Raw genomic sequence first — 25,834 nt, 5'->3', positions numbered from 1 at the left:
ACATACTTTTACTCTGTATTTTCGAGAGGACGTCTTGATACATGGTGGTAGCGGTGGTGGTTTTTATTCTGTTTACTGTTTCAACGATGAGCGACGAGGAATCTTCCTCTGGAACCCCCGCGACTGTTTCTGTACACACAACGGCTTCGAACCAAGCTAGAAATATCCATCGCCCGTCGTTACCTCAAGTGAAACCGCCACCTCCACTCAATCTTGCTGACTGCTCGGCGAAAAGGTGGAAGTTGTGGAAGCAAACTTGGCTCAACTTTGCTATTGTTTCGAAATTTTCAATGCAAGGAGAGGCATACCAGAAGGCTCTTTTTCTTTGCACCATCGGGCAGAGCGCCTTGGAAAATCAACGCATTTCAGTTCACTGCGAGCGAAGATTCAAGCAAGGTCGACACGATAATCGTTAAGTTTGACGAATACTTCTCCGGTGACGTAAACGAGACGTACAAGCGCTTCAAATTCAACCAACGCAATCAAGAAGCTGGTGAAAACTTCGATGCTTACCTGACAGCCCTCAGAAACATGACCGACACATGTAATTTCTGCACATACCCGACGATGAAAGACTCTCTGATACGAGACCGCATAGTCCTTGGGATCCGAAAGGAGGATGCTCTCAAACGTCTACTTCAGGAAAGAAAGCTCGACCTAAAGAAGTGTATCGATATTTGTCGAACCTCGGAGGGCGCCACAACTCATATGCAAGCGATAGGTGGAAAAAGTTCATTGGATTAACAAGGCAAAGGGCCCTCCAAAGACGAGCGGGAGACGGAGTGACCGTCCCGACCATTTACCTTACAGGAGTAACTCCCAATCACGAAAGCTCAAATGCAAATTCTGCTTAAAAATTCATCTTATGAAAAAGGAACTGTGTCCTGCATGGGGTAAAAGGTGCAGTGTCTGTGGTAAAATGAATCACTGGAAGGGCTTGGAGATTTGCGAGCGAAAAGAAAAAGTTCACTCGGTAAGTAAAGACTCTAACCCTTCAGACTCTGACTCGTACGTGGCTTCAATTAAGACTCTTAGTGTCGTTGTTAATGGTGTTCGATAAAAACAAGACAAGCCCATTTATTGTGAAATGCTCGTTAACTCCAAGCCAGTCAGTCTGCAAGTGGACTGTGGAGCTACTTTCTGTATATCCCTAAAAGCCACACCGATGACAGCCATACTAAACCTTCTAATATCTCCCTGAAAATGTGGAACAAAGTGAAGATGAAAGCGCTTGAAACCTGCAAGCTGCTCTTTGAAAACCCAAAAACACTGTTGAAGTACATGGTAAAGTTTGCCGTTGTTGACAAACAGCTCACCCCCCTGCTTAGCCGCAAGGCTGCTGAAAAGATGAACCTCATCACAGTCAACTATGACCAGTTTGAGCATGTCAGTGGAGTAGTAGATAGCACTGATATCTTAGATGAATTTCCTGAAATTTTCAACGCGGACATCGGAACCCTGCCTGGCTCTGTGTGACACACACTGAACTCGGATGTGGAACCAATACTTTGCCCGCCAAAACGACTGCCTATTGAGTTAAAAGAACCAGTGAAACTAGAACTTGACAGGCTAGACACTGCAAGAGTTCTCACTCCAGTGGATGAGCCCACTGACTGGGTAAATCAGATGGCAATTGCCACCAAGTAGAACGGAAGCCAACGCATCTGCATAGACCCACGTTCTTTGAACCTTGCGCTAGAGCGGGAACACTATCAATTACCACTCCTTGATGACATCCTTCCTGACCTTGCCAAGGCCAAAATCTTCAGCAAAGTTGACCTTAGTCATGGATATTGGCACTGTACTTTGGAAGAAGACTCTAGCATGCTTACCATATTTTCAACCCCTTTTGGGAGGTATAGGTGGACCGCCTATCCTTTGGACTTTCCGTAAGCTCGGAAATATTCCAGAAGCGTCTGGTCCAAGCTCTGGAAGGAATTGTGGGTGTTGCCTGCATAGCAGATGACATCTTGATTTATGGTATTGGTGACACTCTTGATGACGCCAGGCAAGATCATGACAAGAATCTCTCGTTGCTATTGGAACGTTGCCGGCAGAAGTCCGTCAAGCTCAACAGGGACAAAGTGGTGCTGAGGGTACAACGGGTGGATTTCATGGGACATCTGCTGACTGCACATGGCTTGAAACCTGGCCCAAACAAAGTCAAAGCCATCTTGAAACTAAAAACGCCTGGGACCAAGGAAAAAATTGAGAGACTGAATGGCACTGTTAACTACCTTGCTAAATTCCTGCCAAGACTTTCCCAAGTCATGGATCCACTTAGGAGATTGACCCAGACAGGAGTCGAATGGTACTGGGGAAATGCTGAAGAGAAAGCTTTCGATGACGTGAAGCAATTGTCACTCAAGCTCCAGTTCTTGCCTACTACAGCCCAGACAAGGAACTTGTCATACAGGGCGATGCCAGTAGCCTAGGGCTTGGTGTGGTCCTTATGCGAGAAGGTCGCCCCCTTGCTTATGCTAGTAGAGCTTTAACGGATCCAGAGACCCGCTATGCAACCATCTAAAAAGAAATGTTGGAAATTGTCTTTGCACTTGAGAAATGGCATCAGTATATCTATGGGCGTCATGTTGTCATCAAAATAGACCACAAGCCTCTAGAGTCTATCGCCAAGAAACCACTTGATAGGGCACCAAAACGCCTACAAGGTATGCTCCTCAGAAGCCTGGTCTTCGACATAGACGTCCAGTACACCCCTGGCCATACCCAACTTCTGGCAGACATGATGAACAGATCATTTCTCCCAGCTGATGGTCAATCAACCCCCAGTGAATTTGAGTCTGTCAATAAGGTCCAATTCCTACCCATGCGATAAGAGAGGGTACAGAAAGTCCAACTCGAGACTGCAAGGATGAAACCCTGCGACTACGTATGGACACCATACTGAAGGGATGGGCCGAGGATCGGTCAAAGATCTCACCTCAGCTGACCCCCTACTACAGCATGAGAGATGAACTTAGTATTTATGATGGGCTGGTGTTTAAAGGGGAGCGCCTTGTTGTGCCTCAAATGCTGAGAGCTGAGATAAAGAAAGACATACATGCGTCGCATGCTGGTGTAGAAGGCTGTTTGAAGAGAGCGAGAGAGAGTGTGTACTGGCCTGGTATGAACTCTGAACTCAAGCGCTGGATCTCGACTTGTGAGACTGGAGATTATTTGAAGTTTCTCATGGGAAAGAGACCTTCATGAGTCATGACATACCAGAGGCCTTGGGAAAAAGTTGCTGTGGACCTCTTCACCCTAAACCAGAAATATTACTTGGTAACGGTCGATTACTATAGTGGTTATTGGGAGCTGGACTGGCTACACAACACAGATTCTGGAACTGTGGTCAGAAAACTCAAGGCCCAATTGTTAGTGACAATGGCCCCCAATTTGTAGCTGCAGAGTTCCAAAAGCTTACAAAAGAATGGGACATTGAGCACAGGGTCACCTCTCATTACAATAGTAAGGCTAACGGCAAAGTAGAGGCTGCCGTGAAGTCTGCTAAAAAACTCCTCCGTAGAACTGCTAAAGGTGGCAATGACTTCTACTTAGGACTACTGGCTGAGCGCAATATCCCATCTCAAGGAATCGGAAGTAGTCCAGTTCAGAGGCTTATGAATAGGAGGACAAGGACATTACTTCCCACAACTGGTTCTCTCCTGGAACCAAGAACCCTGAGCTCTAGTCACGAGAGAGAGAAGCTGAAAGATGTTCAAAACAGGCAGGCTCGATACTACAATTCTGATGCCCATGACTTACCTGAATTGAATGAGGGAGACAATTTGAGGCTGAAACCGTTTGTACTGGGGCAAAAGGAATGGAAGAGGGGAGTGGTTGTTGAACGACTTGACGAAAGGTCATATGAAATTGAGACAGCAGATGGATCTTCCTATAGGCGCAAGAGAGCCCATCTGAAGAAGACTAATTAGTCACGCCCTGAAGCAACTAGTGGTGAATCACAGCAAATACCAGACAGCAACATGTTAGGCCATGGAAGAAGGACCAGCAAATTGCCTCCTGAGGATACCCTTACTGAGCCACCACAAATGTCAAGCTGCACTGACGAGCCAGATGAGCCCTCACTTCGCAAAGAATCAGGCTCTAAAAGCCTACCATGTAGTGAACCCTACAAAGAGCTGGACTCAGGGATTAGAACCCAGTCAGGAAGACTGGTCACTAGACCTTCATACCTTAAGGACTTTGTAGCGTGACCAACCTACAAGCAACTTGTGGACATTGCCTGTTAGGCTTAACACCGAACCTTCTATTTGTTCTTCAAAATTGAACATTTATTACCAGTTGAGACACTTTCGCACATAGTGTCCATGTTCCAGTTTATTATTGTTTAAGGTTTCTCGTGCATGTTCCAGTTTTTTCGTTTTTTTTTTGTTTGTCTACCCATTTTATATTGGGGAGGATGTGACATGTGGCGTGACGTATTACGTCAGTTACTAATTTCCCGTATGTAAGAGGAAGCGAGAGCACGTGCTCACCATTAAAAAATATGTAGCATGTTGTTGTGAACTCTGCGCACTTTTACTCTGTATTTTCGAGAGGACGTCTTGATACAATGTTATTCTGTAGAAATTTATACTGAAAAAGTTGAGGTCTTAACTCTTCGCTAGCTAGAACAATTTATAAAAAAGAGGCGAACAAATTTCCACTATCATTAATTTTCGCGCATTAATTTATCCCTTGCCGACGTGACATGCCTGTCACACGGGGAAAATAAGCTTCACCAGCTAACCGAAAAAACATAAGGACCATCTGAGTGGACAACATCACAAAATCTATAACATTAGAAGGTAGCAATGGAATGTCTCCCACTCGTGCACTTGTTTACAGACAACCACCGCTACAGAGCCTGACTGAGGGTAATGTTATACCGGCATGACATTTTGGTTTTGCAGTATTTTGCGCTTTTACGCGCTTTCAAGTAGGTTTCCAAAATTTTCGATTTGTTTCTCCATCGCCACCTCTAATTTCTTCATTTTGCTATATAACAAATTACCAGACGACTGTGCCTACTGTGAAGCGTTCTTTTACTAATCAAAAAACTTTCTGTAATAGGATAGTTGATAGATGTAACTCATTGGACAGTTTCCTTCAAATTATGAATCTCATAATGGTGTTTGTTAATTCTCAGAATATTAAGCTCAAGTTTATGAAATACCATGATCCTATTCTTTGGGGGAATGTATTAAAAGGTTTGTACTCTTTACTTATATGAAGTCTCTAGCTTTCTATATTCAATATCAATTTACTTTGCTTAATTGCACTAAAAGTTGTCCTAGAAAATTGCAAAATCAGAAAAGGAAAAAAGCCAGGAAAGAATTTGTTAGCACATAAAATGTCCCTTTTGGCTTTATGTCCCTTTTGGCTTTTACCTACAGTCGGCTTGTCTTCTAAGTGGATTACAGCGTGGAGTTGTGCTCTCACAGGCCAACATTTCACGGTCTGGACCTTTAGTGCAGGTTGTGCCACATTGAAACTTGAGAGTCATTATTGACTCTCTATGCAGTCACATTTCACGTAAGTCATTTACTGGAATGTTTTTTATCCTGAATTTCTGTTTATGCGACATGCTCAGTGAGAAAATTACTCAACCAGTCTTTTTAGTAAATGCTAAGATAAAATTCTGGTTAAACTGCAGAATACCCTGCCACCCCATGGCATTACATGTCATTGAATACAAATAGAATAAACAATTTTTAGCCAGTGAGTGAAAATAGGACTTTTTTGTTGCCATTAGAAAATCAGACACTGCTGTTGTCTGGCAATTCGATTTGACGGCCCCTTTAAATGAAATTATACTTTCATGTTTACATAGCTAAACCAATAAAAGTCACAAACGTCTAACGCCTAACTTGAAACTGCAGTTTGTCTTTAACATGGTGCTAAATGTCTATTGTGATTGATTCCAAACTTTGGGGAGTAATCTATTGGAATTCAGTAACAAAGTGGTTTCTCTTTTATTAAAATATGAATAGGAGCCTAGTGCTTTAATGTTATGTTTTCCAAGTTATGGCCAGAATTATTCAGACCTTAACATTTCATGACTTCCTTCAAGCTTGGCAGTCTTCTAGATTCTCTTCATAATGGTTCAGATAAGCATTGGTATCTATACTTGGTAGCAATACATGTGTATTAGGCCTTTATTTGGTAGACTGCACCTCCTTTTCAGCTTTTTGTTTGGTTTGGTGAATTCATCACAATACTGATATACATGAAAAATTACACTTTTTTGATTAGCTGAAAATAGCTAGGTGCCTTTTTCATTTATCATCAGTGAAAAAGTAATAACTCATGTACAAAATAATATAAACTAGGCTCAGCAATAATAGATCACATGAGAAACCAATCAGATTTACCCAAAGTAGGTTGTTCTGATTGATACATGCTGTAGCTGACAAAAATAAACAAAAGCTTGGATACTTTTATGTATATTGATAAACACTAATAAAATTGCGTTCCTGAGCAAAAATTCAGCTGAAGGACAAATTTTGATGGCACACACTTCATTTAGTCAATACTGTCAAATTTATCTGCCATCAGTTTGTTGATTTCCTGTGAATGTGTATCTTTCATGTATACATTATGAATAATTAATAACATGATTTCTCATATGATAAGCACTTTTAAATTTTTCAAATACTTTGAAAATAACTGCACACATGCTATGAGCTCAACATTTGTTGTTTGTGAAAAATTTACTTCTGCTTATTTAGAATACCAAAGTACACTTTAATTAACTTACATGTAGCTTAGACTTGTTGAGTTTTTATGAAGACAGTTCAATGGAACTGACATTTGTTACGTTTATAGTTAAAAGTTAGCCATCAGGTATCCTCGGAGATCCAGGGTTCTTATCACATCTGTAGACCCCTTAAAAGCACAGTCTTAACAGATCAGTTCCAAACTGTCACAGTCATTCTGAATTTTGATTGGTACCAGAAATTCAATCTTGTTCTAGCAAATGAGAGTGAAACAGGTCTCACACGTCCTCTTGTGTGCTCTAACGCAAAGTGATACATGAAGTTCAGTTGCTTACCATGTTTGTTTTGGACCTTTTTGTACGGTAGATTAGCACTTTGCATGATGATGTGAAGTTGACCATTTGCATGATGATGTCAAGTTCACCTATACATTTTTCCCCATAACTTGAATTTGGTAGACTCACTGGCATGAAATTACAATTTCAATAATAAGAAAACTTGAAAGCTTCTGGTAGTTTAAATCATATGATACCATCATGCACTTGCCTGTACATTGCTCTGCTGTGTTTAAGTTATGTCTCTGATTACTGTTCCTGAAATCTATTATGGTGACACTATCTCTATTGAACTTTCTGTTAAATAAAACCTCCAGGTATTGGGTTAAAAATTATTAGCAACGTTAATGTAATGTTACTTCAGAGTACTTAACTCAACATATGATACATTAATATACTGCTTATGTTCTGATCTTGTAATGCACCTATCTTTTTTCCCTAGACTCTTCCATTTGCAACCTCATATCTACCTACCTCAACTAAATTTTTCTGTATTCTTTATTGAAAATACAGTCCCACAGAACCTAAATACAATAATTATAGTAAACGTTTTGCTCTCAACCAACTGAAAGTTGAACTTTATACCCTAATGGACAAAAAAAACCTACACTCAGCATTGTGTTACTTCACATATATATATTGTCCAAAATTAGTCACACATTCAAACCAAACAAGCTCCCAATAGCTTCTAGTTTAGATTACATCATTTCCCGAATGTCCCTGTCCTTCTACAAAGTTTTGTCCTTGTGTACTGGTACACAAAATGTCAAAAATATTCATATGAAATTCTTCCCTAGAGTTTATTTCACATCACTTTCCTTGGAAAAGACACGCAACCAACAAACTTCAGAAGTCAATTCCACTTCGTTACGTAAACATAATCGTGACTGAATCTCTCAGATCACTATGGAAGATTATGCTGATGTTTTTTCAGTTCCTAAAATCCTCGGTTTACATGTGCAGCATTTGTTGTCAAAATGAGACCTCCAAACCAAAGTTTGGCCAATAACTCATCTTCAGAATGAACATTTCGGGACTTTTGTATGCTAGTTATCTTGTGTTATTAATGAACAGGATTAATATTGAAAACTCTCTAATGGTAATCAGATATTAGCTCTTCTTATAGAAACCCAATGAGACAAAAAGCTGCTAAATTTCGTGAGCCACACATGTACGCATTGCGGACCTATTTTTAATACCTAGCCAGAGGACGAGCATTCTTATCATCACTCGTTGAAAAAGGAACAAGGGATTTGATGAATCGCGTTTTTCCCACTACCCTCTTTCCTGAGAAAGCTCCGGTATGGTTTAGAGAATTAAGAGTTTATTGTTTGGAAGTAAACAGTTATAGACTAGGGAAGTTATTTATAGACTAAAAGTTATTGAAACTCTAGTAGTTATTACGTCTTCCTAAAGAGCATGTGGACAAAGAATGTTTTTCTTTTTTTCTATTTTTTCATTGATGCTGAGGAAAGAAAGGCTCATGTCGACGAGAAAAAAAAATGGAAAATTAGTAATTTTTAGAACCCGCATCATCCACAAGCTGACTGCTTCTTGTCTCCAACTCAGTTTTCATTTGACTTTCAAATTTTTGGTTTTACGAATTAATCGCCAATTTTTCCTCTTTTTTGTTGTTGTTTTATATTAAATGTAAAACAACAATTCAAAGTGGACGCTCCCATGCAGATTTTCCATCTGAAATCCGAAGATCTTACCACTAAATCTCGATGTGTTTCGCTAAGCATTTGGACATTTTAACAAGTTGATTGTTTTTGATTCTCGTCAGCAGTTTACACGACATTGTGGTAATGTTTATAGAGAAAAAATTAATTTTGATCAGTTTTACCGAAGTGCTATGTATTCTTTGATTTGACAGCACTAAGAAAGTTCATCGTACAGTTCATTTTTCGGTGATATCACACAACCTAAAGAAACTAGACGGATCGAGTAACAGACTATACGTTCCAGAGATAAATAGTGAAGAATAAATATTCCATTAGAGCGCAAAGCAAACACGTATTCATCAACAGAATCGACATATGTACCGCAAATAAAATTATTTTGCGATACACCGAAAAAAATTGCTCACCGTCTTTAAATTAACAATTTTGCTGCAAGAAGGATAAAATAATTGACTGCTAAGGGTTAAGGCTATTACATTAAGTACCTGAATATTGATTGTCCCTTTACACTTTAAGAGCCTGATCGCATTTATCCACATAAGCAGCAGAGAATAAATACACAGAAAAGTAAAGGTTTTTACAGCTGCTGTTAAGCGTTGTTGTAAATAAATTCAGAGCTAAGACAATAATTTTAATCGCGTGATGCGTTTAAGTCACGCGTACAACAATTAGCTGAAAAACGTAATCTATGTTGCTCTTTAGGAAATAAATGCTGAAAAAGTCGTTGTCTTTATTCTTGGCTCGCAAAACCAATTAAAAAAAAAAAAAAAAAGGAAACAAATTTCCGCTATCAAACCTTTGCATTATTTTGCGCGCGTTAATTTATCCTTCGCCGACGTGACATGACTGTCACACGAGGAAAATAAGCTTCATCAGCCAACCGAACAACCATTTTTAACAAAGGGAGGCTATTTGAATTTTTGCTATGCAGTCAGGAACCTCCACAACACGAATTTGAAAGCAACTCGTTTTGTTTGTAGGCTTCAAAGGAAACTGACACTTGCAGTTATTTTAAAAAAATACCCCGATATGGATTAGACATGAATATTAATTTTAACGGCGACCTGAGAACTGACTCAGAAGAAGAAGAAGAAGAAATAAGCAATGTAGGCACAGTTAACCTATGCTGGCAGAATGCGCCTCAGCAATTATGTAAATATCTTTACGCACAGGCGTCCCGAGCTCACGTCATGAGAAAAAGCAAGCGATTGATTCATGAAAGCGTCACGCATTGTGTGACCCGGTGTTAAGTTACGAGAGGGAACGTTGAGAATTTAACTCGTTCGCGACTGAAGCTTTTATAGTAATTAGCGATGTTTACCTTGCTTTATTCGCCATGAAATCCTTATACAAAAAAAAATTGTTTTTTTACTAAAGATATTTCACTTTTCTATATGTTCAACTTCTAACAAGTTGTACTGGATTGAAGACCAACTCGCCGACGTCTCTATTCGATTTTATACGTCAATCAAAACGGAATCAAAATTTTGAGTTAAGAATAACACCATTACTTCTGAGGCAAAGCCTTAAAGTTCCATAACAAAAACAAACCTGCCGATTATAAGCTCAGGGGTTATACAACTTCGTAAGGGGTTTTAGGAGGGCTTATTAACAGAGGGGCCTATGCCCGAGGGAACGTGTAACCGGAATAGAAGGCTAGTGCAGTGCTGATCAAAATACGTTTTGTATTTACTCGTTTTTAATTAGGATTCAAAACGTCACAATAAATCAAATTAGTTTCAATACAGTTGGCACAGAACACTAGCAACATGAAGAAAACTGGTACGTAGCAAAACTGAGAAAACAGACTTTTCTCTCAAAAGTTCATCTTTGCTCTTCTACCATTACAATTTCCATGTCCAAGTCACAGCACCGAGGCCTTTCCTACTTTGGTATTGTAGAAACAAGAAAAGCTGGAACAGGGCTTATATCGGGGGAGGGAGGGGGGGGGGCTTATAATTTGATGCTTTTTTTTGGTTTAAAGTTAGATGAGCCTTTAACCGAGGGCTTATAAAAAGGGCTTGTAAATATATGTATTTACCGACAGAGACTAAATGTCTCCTCTTGTAACATTTTTGCCCCAGGCAAAAAGTGAGTGGGTTGTCTGTGACGTCTTGTTTCAGAACTTTACTGCAAAAGGTGCAGTTGTTCTCTCTTTTCAGGTTTCTACACTTTAATTTTCTTTGCCTGCCGCAAAAATGCATCATCAAACAATGAGAAAACTTAAGAGAGATAAAAATATAAAATATTACATGATAATATTTGATAAGAATCCCTATTTTACTAACGTCTTCTCATAAGGTAAACAAAAAGGCCAGGCACAGCAGTTTTTCTATAATTTGATTATTACCTTCTTCTAATCCTAAAACCCCAGATAGTGACTACGAACTAGTTTTGCCTTGCAAATGTCATCCATTAAATTAAACCACTGACAAAAAATACCTTGATTGTTTAGAAAATTCTCCTTGTCAAAAAAAAAAAAAGCTTATGACTGTTGAGCAAATTTTCCTTGTCAGAACACAGAGAAAAGTATGGAGAATATGCATATATATTGATGTTAGAGTGAAAAGGGTTAAAAACAGACAATAGGTAATGTATGTGTGTAGATTAAGGATTAAAAAATATCATTGTGCTTCTATGATTTCCTTGGCTGACAGAGTGTTCTTGCAGGAATTGACACATGTGAGCACAGGGGAGCAGATGGGAAATTTATGTGACAGTAATTAACAGTTACATGAGGTCAAGTACATCTCTTAATTCAAAGGCATCAGTGATGTTTAGAAAGTTTTGTTAAATGACCTAGCATTGGAGTACAGTTTGAAAAACTTTCAAAACATATAACGAGTCAATATAAATTATGAAATGTCAGAGCTGTTTGATATGCTTTTATGCATGATATGTTCTAAACAAAACCTCATAAAAATACTACTCTTTGTCCAATTTCCTGGTGCACATTTCTAAAAAAACATTTTCAACCTGTTGGAAAATGCCTTAAAATAATTATATTGTTTGATTTGATCATTCACTGAAATTTAGACAGTGATGGACACATCAAATTTAAATGTTTTCTTTAAACTACTAAAGAGTTTAGTGTTGTTAAGTTATCTTTAAAAGTTTTAATTTCAAGTCAGTGTGTGGTATGGAAATCCTGTATTGCACTCAATAACTTATTTTTCAATTCATTCACAATAGACTAATCAGGAATGAAACATTTTTTTTCAGTATCTAATGATTATTATTACATTATTATAGGTAAGAAGTATTTAAATTTAAGTAGAAAAAGCACAGCATTCCTATGTCTAAGTGACTTGCTGTAGTCTCTTATTTATCTTGAGTCCCTAATTTTTGTTGATGACTGTTAATTAAAATCAGAGAGAAATTAACTCTTTTTTTCCTCTTTTAACACTTAAAAAAGGCCATAAGGAAACAAAACACGATTTAAACATTGATTTTATATAACTTTTGAATGTCTTATTAAGCAATCACTTTTTGACTTGCCATTCCAAACAAATAAAACAAATACAAAACACAACTTTTATTTTAAAAATTTAGGGCCAAGTACCTCTGAGCTGTACTGTATTTCCTCAAACAAGCACCTGGGCACCTATTTCATATTCTGGCTAGAAGAAGGGGTGCTAATTAGAAAGAGGTCACTCAATCAAGGGGAGCACTTATTAAGAAATTATTAACATTTTCAGATTCTGTTGTACTTGAAGCTTAAAAGTTATAAAAACCACGGCTAGAAATGGGTTTTCCTTGTTATTCTCTACTATTTAAGAAAGTGAGGGAGGAGGGGGGGGGGGGGCGCTTGTTTGATATTATGACCTAGGAGGGTGGGTGCTTATTTGGGGGAAGGTGACTTTTAGAGCCACTGGGTGCTAATTTGAGGAAATACAGTATCTAAGAGTAATCATAATCATTGCGTCTGTTTCTTCCTCAAATCATTGCATTTTTGGTTGATAGCCCTTCGAATGTCAGGCCACAATTTATTCATAGTCTTTGCGGAGTATCTCCTTACAATACAACCTGGAAGGAAAAAAAATTAAAGAACTTGTGGGTCATGGCATTCATCATACAATTCTTTTCATTATCTTCATGAGTACATTGTACTATCTGTGGACTTGTAACAGACTTTCAAACTCACTTCCACCAAAACTGCAACCTCATCTCAACACAACTACTAATTCATGTCCATTTTGCTGATAATTAATTGACAACACTTACCCTGAATAATTGAAATCTTTTCGGGATCAAGTGGTGTCCTCTCATATTTGTCATTCAAAGGGGGAACCATACCAGCCAACATTTCCTCCTTCGTAAACACTACCCCAACCAACCTGGTAGCATACCGTGTTGGCTCCTTTGGGGGTGCCTTAAGAGATAGAAGCTGAACTCCATTATAGACCTGGATTGGGGAGGTACAACCAAAGGATTGTCTTTAATTGTAGGCAGTATTGGGTAAAAGAAGAGACAAAATTTATTGGCTATCAACTCACAAAACAAAATATCAAACAATAAAAATTACCAAGTCGGAATCTTCCTCATCACTCTCCACCCCAATGGACTCAACACTCTGCAAAGGAATTACTACTGCTTAGAAGTACAAGCTACATGCTTGTTGAGCATTTGGTTAACACAGATGTATAGACTCAAATAGAACTGTTCATGTAATTAAGAGTGCTCTCTTGATACAGGTCCAAATTATCTGCTTAATCTTGTAATTTCTTTCTCAAAAAGGAACAAAAATTTAACCTTGCTGGCTTAAGCTTCCTGGACAAATGTTCAATAATTGGATATTAGACTTAAGCATTTTATATTTGTCTGAAGTTTGCCTCTTCTATTCAGTTAAGGCTTACCTCCTTTTTGGAAATTGGAGTAGGGGAATCTGTAACAGCTTCAGGGTATTTTTTACCCTTACTCTGTTTAATTAGTAGATCAAGCTTGCTTTCTATGGCATCCAGCCTGATGATTACTTCAGATAAATCCTGGAATTATAGGTATACCAAATACTTGTAAGTAACTAAATTATCACTGTTCATTTAGGTTTCAAGTTTGTGTTCCTAGTAAACTGCATCTGACTTTGTTTTGGAAATGGAGGCTGATACTGGTAGTTGCTTGTCAGAAGCTATAACTTATTGTAGTTAAGACATTTCCCACAGCAAAAAGGGATTGCTCTTTTCCTGAGAACTGTTGCAATATTATGAATGCTGCCAGCTTATAAATCTCTTGTGCTAATAATGACTTGACACAAATGTTGTTTGTATAAAGTGAGAGACATAATTCCTGGCTTGTACAACAAACTAAACAACTTCTCCAATAAAATAAAATCAAGGCTGGAAAAAATGAAAATTTGAAATAGTGCTCAAAAGCAAAGCCAGCAAAAACAGGTTGAGTGGTTGAGGTGTGTAAGCCACAAAATGATAAGCTGAAGAGTTCCCTACAATCACAACTTTTATCTGCTACTTTGTAATGGGATGGCACAGATTTTAAACCTTACATTAGCAGAGGGTCCAGCTTCATGTGTATTTAAAGTTGCATGAGACCTGCAAAAGAGCAAATAAATTCAGCTGATGATCAGCCTTCTGATAAACACTCTAAAAGGCTATTAGTCTTTTTAGTATATAAACATTGCTCTAAGTCCAATCTCTTCTCACTAAATCATGTCAGTAGTAGTCCTGCTCAGGGTATAACCCTCTTCTAATGGCCTGGCATTTGGAGCAAAATCTGGTAATCTGTTAAAATAGGCCATACCACTGTAAGTCTATGGAAATGACTCTAAGCTGAAGAAATTATATTTACCTTTGAAGAGATTCAAACTGGCGATTTGCCAAAACTGCCCTTTCCAGCTTCTCTTTTTCCTCGCTTAATGTACTTCCAATACCTTCATTGATGAGACAAGACTCTTTATTTCTTTTCCATACAAAGCTCATTCAATTTAAATCCCATAATTGTTGAATAACTGAAATTGCATGCCCTCCCTCTCCCTATAAGTCATGAGTCTGCATGTTCTTGACCACTAATTTCCCTCATAATAAGCCATTTTGCCATTTATTTCATGTTGTATTCAAAATTTGCAAAAACGAAGGCAAGCAAGTGTACTGCTGCATTTAAAATTGCACCAAGGAAACATTAATCTGTGTTATATTTAAGTAAACAACACTGCTTACTCCCCTTTTACAAAAGGCTCTCCCTGGGGCTGAAAACTTAATGTTAATTAAGCACTTGTCTTCAGGAAAGTGACTTTGGAATTAATGCATATCAGTAAAAAACTTCTCTCTCAAGAAAAATTGGAAACTGGCCTGGGTTAAGAGATATTGGTGATACCTTTAAAATTTCCATCTGTGTTACCTTTGCAGTGATATAAAATTTATCATGGGGTAATTGCATAAGACTTGATGCAAATTAAATACCTTTAGTTTTTTTTGCTGTTACTTCCTTTCCCATTCCTTCATTTTTCCTCTTTCCTTTCACCAAACCTGTATGAAGTACATGAAGGTGCTCACAATTAATTTCCATTGATATTATAACCTCTTTAAAAAATGAATGACATCGTTAATATTCTGTTTCGTTCCATTCAGCTGGTCATAATAACGATCTTATCATGTACCTTCACTACTTGAACTTCCTGGAGTAGATGCACTCTCACTTGTGAAGGAGAGGTCCAGTACTTCCTTCTCACAATCATCCTTACTCCCTGACAATGACAATAAGTAATATTTTCTATGTTATTTCAAAGGAGAAAGACAACTGCAAATGCAAAATCTAATGGACAATAATAAAATGGCTCATCCAACTTTCCTTTGTATTTCTTATAAAAAATCAGTGGCTCCTTGGAGCTACCTCATGGTATGGTTGTTTGATTCCCTAAATTGATGGAAATCTATTTCCAAAAGGCTCTTATTTCATACAACAGTAAAACGTGTAGTAACAAATTTTTGTAAGTACGCATGCATGATTAAAGCCTACGTACCACATAATACAAGTTTGGCTGGGAAATACTCTGCATCTTTTCCCTTCCCCCACAACACATTTACAGTTTGATTGTAAGCATAGTGTGTTTCTCTAATCTGTGATGTCTCCACTACAGAATACGTGTCTTCGTCCTCAAAGAGGACTAGGGCAAAGTCCTCATCATCCCCTGTAAAAAGAAGTACAATCCTCATGAATAGGTGGTAGTTTACCAAATCAAAAATACAAAAAAAGTTAAGTTCCTATCATCTCTGACCAAAGGCAACGACAAAGCTGAAAAAAAATTATAAGTGATGTAATTTTGCAAATGAATTAGCTGAGATTGTCCATCATTTTTTCTTTAAACACTTCCATGAATGATTAAACCAAGCAATTTTTTCTCTCTTTTCAATTTAAAATGGAAAGTCACCAGACAGAACTGTTTACTGATGCGAGGGTTTGTTCATCTGTTAGCTGTTAAGGTGCGATAATGTCTTGCTTTTGTTGACGTTACTTGAAAGTATTTTTTCTAAACTCATGGGAATTTTATGTGGATTTCATACATCGAAGTTCTTCCCTTTCTTTTCCAATAACGGTAGAAATGCCTTAACAGGACTACTAATGCAGGAAGAAAAAATTTTTCGTTCAGATTTTAGGTTAGTACGAAGCTTCTCATTTCCCAAAATATTTAGTTACAGTGCAGCTCAAAGATAAGGGGACCAAAATATATGCATTAAATTCATCTGGAACTAGTCCACAACAACACACAGATTTAAGTCTTAACAGACGAACCATACGCATCTAACATTAGACGCGTCTGCCTAGATAGTTTGTATGAGGTAGCCGATTGTTTTCTCCATTGTGGAATGGTCACTGTTTCATTTATTGGGCATTGTATTTGCGGTAAAAACTGTTCGTTAAACTGCACCAAACATCCTTCGTTAATATTCACCGCTGTGTTTTTGTTAACTATACCCAGTTTTAGCTCGCCAAAAACTTCAAAAAAAGTCATCAAGTTTTGCTATCCAAATAACGCAATACCGTTGGGCGCATCATACTTTTAGGAGAGAAAATGCCTAACAATTTTCTCACTTTGTTGTGACACTTCATTCAAGTCATTCCAACTCATTTCAACTCACTTTGCCATGGCTCCTTTTCCATGCCGCATGCTTAAAATAAAAACAAAAAAACCCTTCCCTCGTAGAAACTCATTCAATGACACACTCCTTACTTCGTTAAATTTATCGTTATTAGACCGCCCAAACAATCTGTCCAACCACTCCGCACAATGAAACAAATCAATAGGCACTTGGAATTCTTTACAAAATCTATCATTCCCACACCGCCGTGGAATCATTCTGAAACTTAACATTCAAGTTTATCGTAGCATAAAAGAGATTTCGATTGAAACCTACCACATTCCTGCCTAACTCTTTTAATCTGGAGTCTTTCGCTCATAGTCGTCATTGTCACTTGAGTAATGATTAGCCAAACCACAAGTCCGTCCTTCAATGCTAGTTGCTCGACTGATTATACGTTGACTTAAGCGTGGTATACTAGTCTTACAGGGTAAACACGTGCCCGCATTACTTTATGAAATATCTTTAACGTGATTGGTCGAGCACCCGTCATTAAGAAAGAATGAATGAGTTCACACTCGATGATTGAAACCATGCCTTAGATCGGAATTTTCATTTTTCGTCATGTAAGTTTAATACAGAAAAGAAACTTCTCCTGGAAAATTATACCGAAGTTCGTTGTGACATTCCAACTCATTTCACCTTGGCCCCTTCTCCGAGCCGCATGCTTAAAATAAATCCAAAACAAAAAAACCTTCCCTCTTAGAAACTCTTATTCAAAGACACATTCCTCAAGTCGTTAAATTTATCGTGTAAAGGCCGCCAAAACAGTTTGTTTAACCACTCTGCACAATGAAACAAATCAATAGGCACTTGGAATTCTTTAGAAAAAGAAACAATCTCACACCGCCGTATAGTCGTTCTGTAACTTAAAATTAAAGCTTCTCGTAGCATAAAAGAAGTTTCGCTCGAAACTTACTTCATTCCTGCCTAACTCTTTTAATCTGGAGCCTTTCACTCATGGTCGTCATTGTCACTTGGGTAAATATTGACCACACAACAAAACCGCCGTTGAATTCTCGTTGCTCGACTGATCGTACTATGAGTCAAACCTGGTTTATTAATCTCACAGGAAAACACGTGCCTGCGTTACTTAATGAAACATCTGTGACGTGATTGGTCAAGCACCCGTCAGTTAGAAAGAACGAAGAGTTCACACTCAATGATTGAAACCATGTCTTGGATCGGAATTTTTATTTTTGTCATGTGAGTTCAATACAGAAAAGAAACTTCTCTCGGAAAACGAAAGCGAAGATCGGCTACAAGAGCCAAGCGATTCAAGTACAAGGCTATGAGTAGTGAAAGCTGCAGTTCAAGTGACCGAGAGCAAAGCTCTTGTAAAAAACTAAAGCTTCGAAGAAATGTTAAAAAAACCCAGGGGTTTAGTTCTCTTTCTAGCAAAAATGACAGCTCCAACTCAAGCGATCGAGATGAAATTTTTCCCCAAAAAAAGGAATCGACGAAGAGCTGGAATAACCCAGCGTTCTAACTTGAGCGAACAAGAAAGCTCCAACTCAAGCGTCCGAGGAGAAATTTTTCCAAAAAAACGCACTCGACGAAGAGCTGGAATAGCCCAGCGTTCTAATTTGAGCGAACAAGAAAGCTCCAAGTCAAGTGACCGAGGAGAAATTTTTCAAAAAAGACGCACTCGACGAAGAGCTGGAATAGCCCAGCGTTCTAATTTGAGCGAACAAGAAAGCTCCAAGTCAAGTGACCGAGGAGAAATTTTTCAAAAAAGACGCACTCGACGAAGAGCTGGAATAGCCCAGCGTTCTAACTGGAGCGAACACGACAGCTCCAACTCCAGCTACAGACAAAGAGTGCAAAAAGTGTTCGATGTTGCAGAACTGAACAAACCAGAAAGCAGTGAGGATGTCGGGACTATAGCCATTGAACTTCATGAAATAAATCAGATGACAACGCAGCAACAGCAAAGCACTGAAGACTTGGATTGCGAAAACAACGACGATTCTGTACATCCATATCTACCGAACATTTACAAACCGCCGATTAATGATACTGGTAAGTCGATTTTACTTTAGTTAAAGGGACTTGTCCGAGACATCTCTTCGTTTTTTGGCAAGTACCTTGTTGGCCCTCAATTTCGCGGTTTTGGCGAGACGTTATTTCGCTGGGTTTTATTTTAGCGATTTCCATAGGGAAATATCAAAAAGGGCGTTAAATTTCGCGATTTAAGCGTTCTCTACTTCATTACTTCATATAAACCACGGTGTTACTTAAGGATTTCTCGCCCTGAGAAAAGCCGTAATAACACACAGAAAAATACGATAAATTTTCACGTGCGTTTAATATCGCAATCAGCTGCTGACATGTCACTCGCTTTTGGCGTCACTCGGTCGGGATGATGAGTAAATGGCAAAGCCTTCATCATTCTTCATCCAAGGTCGTTCGTCGGATTTTTTTCGCATTATGGCTGCTAAAACACTGAGAAATCTGTATGGCTTATGGAAAGTGAAGTTCAAACTTTCTTAGAGGGGTAAGAAAACCAAAGTAAGATTTTTTCACAAACGCAAAGACTCGAAATTAAAGACAGGTAATTAAATACCCATAAGGTAGACACAAGGACTAAGGACGACTCAGATCTCAGTACTAATGCTGTGAGATTTGATGATATGTTTCAGAGCCCATTGGATTTTGATCCAGTTGACATTCTGATTAGTTTGGTTCTGTAACTGGTATTTTTCTAAGGCCTGATTACATGTACATGTCAGCTGCGGTGGCTTTCAGTTTTGTATCACAATTACCTAGTAAGCTCAGTGTGACAGAATTTCTCCTAACAATATCAATACAAAATCAAGCAGACAAGTGATGAGAATAAAGGAAAATATCACTAAAATATTGATCCAAATACCAAATTCTCCAAACTAAAATCACATTACAACTGTGATGGGGACAGTAAGGAGAATTACTTATGAGATCTTGAGAATTAAAGGATTAAATTATTTTTTATCATCTTTCAGACACTGAAAACTGCCCAAACCCTCTCCTTCCAAATTTAAACTAACACTAGTTAATTGTATATATTTTCAGTTAAAAAAATTCAACTGAGGAATTTATTTTGGTTGCATATTAATGTTGTTTTACATTCTATGCAGACTCTGAGGGCAGTGATGAAGAGGTGGACACAGCATTTCAAATAGAGGATGAGACTTCTACAAGATCAGACTCCAACCAGGAACTCTCTAGCAATGAAACAGTTTCAGACAGTGAGAACCATGCAGGCGATTCCAGTGAAGATGATATTACAGCAGGAGAGCAGCCTGTTTGCAAAGGCACAGTCATTAGGAGAAGGAAATTTGAAGCAACTTTCTTGGCATTATCGAATAAGCACAAATTCTCAAAATCTACCAGGAATGACATTCTTAAATTTCTAGAAACATTCATTCCAAAACCAAACTTGCCCTAATCTAATTACATGTTCGAGAAGCAGTTGGTTGAGGCAATGGATATCCACTACTCAAAGTGTGAATTGTGTGTCAATTGCAGCAGCACCATAATTGAAGGGAAGTGCCCTAAGGGCAGCTTTGCACGTTATGACCAGAGGCTGAATGATCATGAAATTGAAATATGCTATTTCATCCCCATCAAGGACCAACTTCAAAGAATTCGAAGAGGTAAGTGTATACTTATCAGGTCAAGCAAGTAAAATGTAGTTCTGACCATAAATCTAGAGGCAACATTCTGTTAGGAGATGAACTTTGTTTGTTTGTCTTACGACAGAGTCACTTTTGATGTTAATCGAGACATTTTGACTGCAATACTGCTAGTCTTCATCAAGCAATGAGGTCAATTGTTTATGTGTGGCTATTTGTAGCACATTCTGTTAAATTAAAATTTTTCCCAAAAATTTAAATCCCAAAAGTACCCTCTGTGAATGAGCCCTCAAAGAAAGTTGAGTAGACTCATTACAATATGTGGAACCAGGCTTTGTTTTGTTTTGAAATTTTAACAGGAGAAGCAGTAAGCATAGTATTTGATAACAGTTTCTCTTTACACTGATTTATAGTAAGCATGTTCATCTATTACTCCACAGAACACTGGGGCAAAATAAAGGACTACAAAAACGATCATGTTCATGGCCAGGGATTCTACCATGACATATGCTGCGGTTCAGTTTATCAGAGTACAGCTGGAAAAGATGATCCTCAAAAGCTGATATCCATGGTATACCACATTGATGGGGCTCCAGCAGTGAAGTCCAAGTCAATGAATCTGTGGCCAATTCAGTGCTTCATTGTCGAACTTCCTCCTAAACTAAGATATTGTTTTTCTAATATTTTAGTGTGTGGTCTTTCATGCAGCCCTAAAAAGCCAAACCTCAACATTTTTCAAGAGAGGTTTGTTAGTGAGTTGGAACAAACTCAAAATTTCCAAGTCCAGATTGAGGTAGACTCTGTCAACATTGTCATTGAAAGAATCAATCTGCATGGTCATCTTGCTGATCTTGTTGCCAAGGCTCCTTCCCTATGTTTTTGCCAATTTAATGGTAAAAATGGATGTTCAGTTTGCTTACATCCAGGAGAAAGAGTTCAGCAAGGAAGGGGGAGTATCCGCATTTACCCATACAAAAACCAGGAACCCCCTCGTCGAACACATGCACAAACACTTTTGCATGCAAGGACCGCTGAGAGAACAAGAAAGGCGGTATTTGGGGTGAAAGGTGTGTCTCCTCTTCTACGTGTTCTGAAAGTTCCATGTCAAATCTTATTAGATTATATGCATCTTGTTCTTGCGGGTGAGTTCCTACGAAGGTTGAACACTTGGATAAATAATCAAAGTGACCAGGGATTCTTATCTCAATCCTATGAAGCAATTGACCAAGCGATGATGAGCATCAAATTTCCGCATGATTTCAACCGAAAGCTGAGACCACTAAGCGAACTGAAAAGAAGGAAAGATAGGGAACTCCAGAATTTGTTTCTTCATGCAAGCCTGCGTATTCTGAAACCACTCTTCCCTGATGATTACTTTTGCCATTTTGCTCTACTGGTAACTGCAATTCGTTTGCTCACAAATGACATAATTACAGATGGTGCCATTGAAATTGCCAGACTTCTCATTCGAAGCTACCAGCGGTTAATACCACAGTTGTATGGGGAGTCTGAACAAACATACACGTGTCATGCATTAGGCCACCTTCCAAATCAAGTACTTGAACATGGTCCTCTCATTTTACACTCCAGCTTTGTGTTTGAGGCAATGATTAGTCATTTCAAGCGCCAGTTTCATGGAACAAGGGGAATTGTTGGGCAGATAGTAAAGAATCTTCTACTGTTCCAAAACTCTAATTCACTGATTAAGAACGAAACACAAGAACCTAAGGAAATCAAAGCCTTCATTGAAGACAATATAGTGGAAAAGAAAGACAAAACCCTTCACAAAGCTGGAGAGAACTATTTTTTCATCTTACCTTTCGAGAAGAGCCCAGACATACCAAATAGAGTAGTGCAGTGCTTAAATCTCGAGGATCAGCAAGTCTACCAGGCTAACAGAATGCTCAAAGATGACCAAGTCTACCATAGTTTGTCTTATAAGAAAAAGGGGAACAGCTGTAGTTATATTGTTCAGTTTCGAGAAGGAGTCAATGATGAGTTTGGACTTGTACGGTACTATTTGTTTGTAAGGAACACTGGATTTGCTCTCATTTCTAAGTTTGAAAGGAAAGGTAACATTTGTTCATTTGAGCTTGAGGACCAAGATGATATGCTGGTTAAGTCATTCATTGAACAGAACATTCTTGGACAGCACTTTCAGGCTGTTAGGGAAACATCATCTGACATCTGTATTCCATGCTGTGACATTGTTTGCAGGTGTGTGTTTGTACCATCAACAACTGCTGGTCTAAGTTGTTATGTCAGTCCAGTTTTACGGCATTATCAACATGACTAACTTGCTATAAGGATTTGATAAACAATTGTCATGTTAACTGCACAGAGATTTGTACATATCCAAATATTTCTTCCAATTTTTTTGCATAAATTTCATGCTGCAAGTGTAATAGCATATGAACTAGATGTACAAATTTTTACCAAACAATAGTCACTCTCGAAATCTTGTCATTCCCTTTATGCAGTCCAATAGACCAGTGTAACACTTTCTCTTTAGAAATTTTTTCTTTTCCAATTTTCCATTATTTGCTGTGAACTAATATTTATATAAATCTGGGTTTCATAAAGATGTGTTTTATTGAATTCCAAAGACTCTAGTATGTCTGAGCAACTTGCACAGATTTCAGTTTTAGCAGACCTCCCTATGATGTACATTAAGTCTACCTGGAATACATAAGTCCAAAATTTATGCAAGAATCAACCTCAGAAGTATGGAAATGTGTACACTCAGCTCTGCACCTTTGTTTTCCATAAATTTAAGAGCTTTTACACACTTAGCATAAATCAATTTTATGCAAAAATTCCTTGCTGTGCTTAAATCATGAAACAATGAGCCCTCAATTTACAACATCTTAATTGAACCACAACAAGTTGCACAGGAGGTAAAACAATTGATACATAATAATATTCACAATACTGCAAGATCCTCAGTATTTTAGTCCCTACAAGAAAGATCTTGAAGAAACAGTTAAAAAGGTCTCTGGTGAATCCTTGCAGTAATGTTTAAAATAAATTCTCATTAACCCTTAAAGTCCCACTAATGACTTAGATAGAATTTCTCCTAACATTATCAGATAAGTAATGAGAATAAAGAAAAATATCAATCAGGGATTATTGGTTGATCCAATTCCAAATTCTCCAAACTAACATCACATAAGTTGTATAGCAGACAGTATTAGGAGAATTAGTCATGAAATCTTGGGAGTTAAAGGGTTAAATCTTTGAAGATTCCATCAACTACTTTGAATGATCCTTAGACAAATATCTTATTTCAAACCAGACTTAAAATACTCTTTCTCTGATCTTTGCCCCAAAGATCTAGCTTTGGATCATTGCAAACAAAAATAAAAATTCCTTTAAATATATTAATCAATTCATTGAAACTACGGCAAAGTTATTTATAAAATCTTAAATACATGATTTTAAGATGCTTGAGGGCCCCTATTAAATTACTTGAAAAGCCTAATTCATAATACAGAGATTAAGTAGAGATCTTGACAAGGATCCACTTGACATCCACATAAAATTCCAAAAGGATCCTTGCAAAGATCTATACAAGATCTGGAAATGGGTCTTTTAAAGATCTTTGGAAGATCCTTTTATAATTCCTTGAGGATCCTGAGGGATCATAATGAACAGATCTTGCAATGATCTTGACTAGGATCCTTGTGAGGTCCAGATCGAATTCTTAAGGATCTTTGGAAAGATCTTAACAGGATCCTTGAAAGGATCTTTTGAAGGTCTTTGAAAGGTCCTCATTAAATCCTTGAGGATCTTGAAGGATCCTTGAAAAGATCCTGTAAAGATCTTGACTAAGATCCTTTTAAGATCCTGCTCAAATCCTCAAGGATCCTTGCAAAGATCTTAATAGGATCCTTAAAAGGATCTTTTGAAGATCTTTGAAAGGTCCTCATTAAATCCTTGAGGATCTTGAAGGATCCTTGAAAAGATCCTGCGAAGATCTTGACTAGGATCCTTGTAAGATCCTGATTAAATCCTTAAGGATCCTTGAAAAGATCTTGACAGGATCCTTGAAAGGATCTTTATGAGGATCCTTATGAGGATCCTTGTAATATCCTTTGAGGATCTTTATAAAATCCTTGAGGATCTTAACAAGTAATTTTGCTTACAAAGATCTTTAAAGATCTTTGAAGATCTTTAACAGATCCTTTTAAAGATCCTTGTCTTTAAGGATCTTTGGCAGGTCTTTGACAATCCTTGAAGATCCTCAAGGATCCTGTGAGGTTTTTCACCAGGGTGCGTCCTACAAAGGAGAAATATTTGTACAAGATACAGAAGTAACTATATGCGATTACAGAGGTGCGTTGGAACTCTGGTCCACAAATAGTTATGCACTGTCCGAAGTATAAAACAATTTTGTTGATAGCTGACACACAGAGAAGAACAACAAGTAAACTTTAGAGCTGTTATTATTGAAGTGTGACTTGCACTTTTCACTTGTATATAAAGAAGGACTTGTATTTTGCACCAAAAATTAAAAAAGATGTAATATTTTTTGGGAGATCCAGTGATTGAGACATTTAAGAAATTAAGTTATGAAAGGGAACTTGGTTTGCACTTATCACTACTAACAAGTCTTGTTGACAAATGAAGTAAATTGAAGACGTCATTTAAAAGGTGTTTTTCTCAAAGGGAACATTGACTACCTCCGTCTTGTCTGCATACCAAATGTTTTCAAAGTTTGGATGATCCACAAGTACTGGAACTCTTACAAAAATGTTCTGTAAGAATAAAAACAGTAAAACAAATTACAGCAATTAGTCACGAAAACAGAGCACAAAACTGAAAAAAAAAAACAGCAACAATCATGAAAAAAGAAAGATTAATTAGGTGTTGAATTTGTTTGTCAAAGGCATGAAATTTCTACTGAAAATAATGTCAACAAAAAGTCTCTGACAGTGTTTGAGGCAACTGAGCTTGACTGTTCCAAGGTTTTCTAAGAAACGCAACCAGTAATGTAGGTCAAGGAAGTAACTTATGTTCATAACTAACAAAGTTCTTTAAGTGTAGATAACAATGTAATTATTGTTAATTATTGTGGAAGCTGTGTACCAAGGAACAGCTAATGAATGTTTGATGATTTTGGCACATCAGTGAACATGAGACATTAATTTGCATCGCAATAAAAATATTTTATGATCATGGAATCCAAGAGTCCTTTAAGGTTAGAAAGCAAATCTGTGATATGAGTACATTGGATTAATTGGTAATTTCCATTTAACATAATTGACCCTGGTTCATGAGAAAATCCACATTAATGTAGAGATTTATTAAAACTTAGTTTGATTAATAAATTTCGTGATCTTTAAGTTATAAACATATACATGTATGTATATCTCTTGGTAAGTTTTGTATAGC

General features: G+C 37.7%; 1 pseudogene; it reads left to right on the top strand.

Annotated features, from left to right (window-relative positions):
* Positions 1-18,229: 18,229 nt before the first annotated feature.
* Positions 18,230-22,736, top strand: LOC136280778 (uncharacterized; annotated as a pseudogene).
* Positions 22,737-25,834: the final 3,098 nt, after the last annotated feature.

The sequence above is a fragment of the Pocillopora verrucosa genome, chromosome 5 (genome assembly GCF_036669915.1).
Source record: "Pocillopora verrucosa isolate sample1 chromosome 5, ASM3666991v2, whole genome shotgun sequence".
NCBI lineage: Eukaryota > Metazoa > Cnidaria > Anthozoa > Scleractinia > Pocilloporidae > Pocillopora > Pocillopora verrucosa.
Note: the sequence above shows the minus strand (reverse complement) of the source record. Positions and strands in the feature narration are given on the sequence as shown.